We start from the raw sequence: 4,518 nt of genomic DNA on the forward strand, positions 1-4,518 counted from the left end.
CTTTTTTCCTTAGGTATCCCCCCCCCCACGTTCTTTGAGGTTGCTTGTTTCCTTTATGGTGAAACATTCCCCCCGCCCCCTTCTTTTTCCTTAAAAAAGGGAATATTAAAAATATATATATTTATTGAAGAGAACGTGACCCCCACCCCCCTTCCCCTCCTTGCTCTTCGCTGACCGAGCTGCGTGCCGAATGCCGTGGGTGGTGCTCCGTGCTTTTTGTTTTTGAGGGAGGGACTAAGCCGTGTGGATTTCCAAGCACCTTCTTTGTGGTGAGAAGTGAACACTAAATATATTTAATTGCTGCTTGTAGAAGGCCAGTCGGAGGGGAGGTTGATGGTCGCAGGCTGGATTGTTACCAGGCTCCTTCTTGCCAAGGGGAGGGCCGGCCCCTTGCTGTCACTTTCCTAAGAGGGGGGCAAAAACATGAAATCAGATCCCACCTCAGGGAATGCTCTGCTTAGGGTTGTGCCGCTATTGGTGGAAAGCAGAGAAGCTTCGTCAGGTGCTGCAGCCTTGGCTTCCAGGAGGTCGGCCCTTTTTGTGGGTTCATCTGCCCCCCCCCCCAAAAAAAAGCACACTCCGTGAACTGTCCTCATTCTTCTTCCTCTTTGCCTTTTGGTTTTCGCCACCACCTCCTCGCACAAGCAGAGACCCCATCGGGCTGCCCCTTCGCTTCCTTTCCCTTGACTTGAACACGTTAGTTCTTAGGCCTCCTGTCTCAATCGTCCAGGTTTTACTTTTTTAAAGATAGAATTAACTTTTTTAAAAAGGCAAAAAAAAAAAAAAAGGTCCAGGGTATAACTTTAACCAGCTTGTAGAGTCTCCAATAGGAAGGTTTCTCTTCGGGTTCTTTTTTCTTCTTCTGCTACTCGTCCAAGAAGTGACCTGAATTAATTCTCCAGTTGTTGTTGAAAATAAAAAAAAAAACTATTTTTTATGAAAGCAGCTTTCTTTAAGCACGGTTGTGTTTTTGTACTTTTGTGTGTGTGTGTGTTTTGCTTCTGGAACGCGTTGCTGGGCCCAGGGAGGAGGGGGCACGCTCACGAACCACTCACCTTGCAGGTGGGGTCCAGCAGCACCCTCAAGACCAACAAGATTTTTTGGGGGTGTAAACCTTCGAGAGTCAAAGCCCCCCTCTGTCGGAGAGAAGCGGGAACGGAGTGCTGAGTTCTCATAGCCCTTTCTGACACGTCCAGGGAAATGCCGATCGCCACTTTGGGGTCAGGAAGCCATTTTCCCCCAGCCATTTTCCTGGAGAGTTTTTGGTCATCATCTGGGCATGGAGCAGCAGTTACTGGAGGTGTGTGTGGTGGGGGGGGGGAGGTATTTGTGGATTTCCTGCATTGTGCAGGGGGTTGGACTAGATGACCCTGGAGGTCAACCCTACGATTCTACGATCCCTAGTAAACCCGCCTCCCTTGCTTTAACCAAGCTGGTTCCGTTCTGCCTTGTACCTCTGCATCCTGCCTCCTTTTTTGGCAACGCTCCACCCGCCTCCAGAATGGGATATAAGGACTTGGGAATCTCCATCCCATCTCCTTTCTGACCAAGGGAGCCCACACTCCCCAAAATCATATTTTTTGTATTTTTGTGTGTGTGTTTGCAAGCCTGGAAGTCATGGTGACTCCTGATGATGCCTGGTGGGGCTAGGATGTTTCAGAGAGGTGAACATAAGAGCATGGCCCATCCAGTCCAACAGTCTGTCACAATGGCCAGAAATACCAGGGGCCATCAGGAGGTCCAGCAGTGCAGCCGGGACACTAGAAACCCCTCCCACTGTTGACCCCCCTCCCTCAAGCACCAAGAAGACAGAGCATCCCTTGCCCCAGGCCGAGAGTTCCTATCCATACCTTGTGGCTAAGAGCCACTGAGGGACCTCTGCTCTTAACATAAGAACAAAAGAGAAGCCAATGCTGGGTCGGGCCAGTGGCCCATCCAATCCAACACTCTGTGTCACACAGTGGCCAAAAATACCAGGGGTCCTCAGGAGGTCCAGCGGTGGGGCCAGGACACTAGAAGCCCCTCCCACTGTTGCTCCCCCCCCCCAATCACCAAGAAGACAGAGCATCCCTTGCCCCAGACCAAGAGTTCCTATCTATACCTTGTGGCTAATAGTCACTGCTGGACCTCTGCTCCATATGCCCATCCAATCCCCTCTTATAAGAACATCAGAGAAGCCAATGCTGGATCAGGCCAGTGGCCCATCCAGTCCAACGCTCTGCCTGTCACACGGGGGCCAAAAACACCAGGGGCCCTCAGGAGGTCCAGCAATTGTGCCAGGACACTAGAAGCCCTCCCACTCTTGCCTCCACCCCAAAAGCACCAAGAATGCAGAGCATCCCTTGCCCCAGGCCGAGAGTTCCTGTCTATGCATTGTGGCTCATAGCCATTGATGGACCTCTACTCCAGATGTTTACATGCCTCTGCCTCCCAGCCCTGGTGTTTCTTGGAGGTCTCCCAAGTCTCTGCCAGGGTCGGCCCTGCTTAGCTTCTGAGATCTGGGCTGTCCAGGTTGGGGCATCCTCCCAAAATCTCGATGGCTTCCAAGGTGCTTCTGGAGTTGAATCTCGCCGTTCTCCCTGCAGGCCAACCTGGTTCCATCCTGAAAGACGTCTCCTGTCAGCTTATATTCATCACACTCTTCCTCTGAGCAGCTCCCATGTAGCGTCTCTGTCAGTCTCCCTCTGTTTTGTTCTTGCAACCCTGTGCAGTCGGGGCAGGCCTGTAGTTAGTTCCACAGCGAGTTTGATGGCCGAGGGGGCACTGGACCTTGGGCTGGGGAGGCCCTCATCCAACACTTGGATGTGATCTGAGCCAGCTCTAAGCAGGGAGCTCTCCAACTCCTTTGGTGCACCCAGAGTTGCCCCTTCACGTTGGGGGAAGGTGGGCGGTGGTGGGCTGGACCGGCTGCAGGTGATTCGGTACAGTTAAAGCCCTCTGTCAGCAGGGACCAGGTAATCCAGGGACCCCCAACAGGGGGCACCGGGGCCCCTCCTCACACCTTTCCTGGTGCCCACCAGGCACTCTTAGTGAGTAGGGTAGGTGGGGCTTTTTTAGGGTTAGGGTTAAACAGAGCCGCTGCCAGAAATGTTGAAGACTTCCTATGGGTGCCAAGCATAATTTTGCCCCCTGACAATTTCTGCCTCCGGCAACAACGGTATGTCAGAATTGCAAAACTGGCCACCGGTTCAAAAGGGCCTGGGGACCCTTGGTCTAATATTCATCTGTGCTAGTAAGCCCCAGTGGGGTTTTTGCTCTCCGTCCTGTTGAGCGAAGTTCCAAAGGAGCCAACGTCTGCTTGCAAACAATGTTCATATCAGGGCACATTTCCCCACTCAAAAAGCAAAATCTCCCTGCGCGCCTTTGAAGGGAGGCAGGGAAGAGCCTCAGTTCTGCATTGGAAGGCTGCTAGCAAGTGGGGGAAAGGAACCCCTTAGGTTTGCAGTGCGATTTCTGCCTTTGCCCAGTCTCCCTAGCTCGTTCCGGTACAGCGGAGAACGGACAGGGCCTTGCGTGTCCGGCAGCCTTCCCGAAATCCATCCGAAGCTGTGGCTCAGAGGGTTTCGCTTCTTTCGCTTCTCTGAGGCTTTGAAAAGTACTTGGGGTGGGTTTTCAGAAACAAAGTAAATCGGCAGGGTGTTCCTGCCTTGCTCTTCGTGGCTTATGGAGATTGGGTGGTGGGTGGTGGTGAGGAAGCCCCAAAGCCCCTTCTGGAATAAGGGTGGGCAGTACCAATGCTCTCACCCACCCTGCAAATCCAGTGGAGGGGGGCGGTTTGTCAGGAGGACTAGTGCTGGAACTGCTCCTCTCAGCAAGTTTGGACTTCCCGGACCAGGACTCTTTTTGTCTGCAAAAGAAGAGAAGGAGCCCAGAATTGGTTGTTTGCAGAAATAAAATAAAATAAATCCCGGCCCACGTCTCCCTCTAGTGTGAGTCGGGTGGTGGGGGTGCTGCTGTTGGGAGCAATGTTCCCTCTAAACTGTGGAGTCTTGTGAGCAAAAATTCTACTTTGTGGGCTACGGGCATTAAAGTGGTGAGCGAGCTATTTGGCTGCAGCATAAATTAGTTTGCTCTGGAGCCCTCCTTCCTGAGCTAAGATAAAAATGTGTGCGCTGGAGGCTAAAGAACTGTGAGCTAGCTCACACTAACTCAGCTTAGAGGGAACACACGTGCTGTCTGGGTGCACGTCCCAGCTTGCCCGTGGTTTATGCTCGGAATTCCCAGCACGGCCTCTGGCCTGCATGAGGGGTTGAAATTCCCAACAGAGGTTTCTGCTACTGCAAGATGGACACACACAAACACCCGCTGCCCTCTAGGATTTTTGCAGAGTTGCCCCCTCCCGTAGCAACTTGGCCAAGCCATGATATCAAAGGATGTAGGAATGGTGATACCAGAGGCAAGCAAAGGAGGGATGCCATAAGAACCTCAGAAGAGCCCTGCTGGGTCAGACCAGGGAGGGTCCACCTAGTCCAGCCTCCTGTCTCACACAGGGGCCAGCCAGTTCCTCTGGAGGGCCAA

Source organism: Gekko japonicus, unplaced genomic scaffold (assembly GCF_001447785.1).
Source record: "Gekko japonicus isolate JY-2015 unplaced genomic scaffold, Gekko_japonicus_V1.1 scaffold1553, whole genome shotgun sequence".
Classification (NCBI taxonomy): Eukaryota; Metazoa; Chordata; class Lepidosauria; order Squamata; family Gekkonidae; genus Gekko; species Gekko japonicus.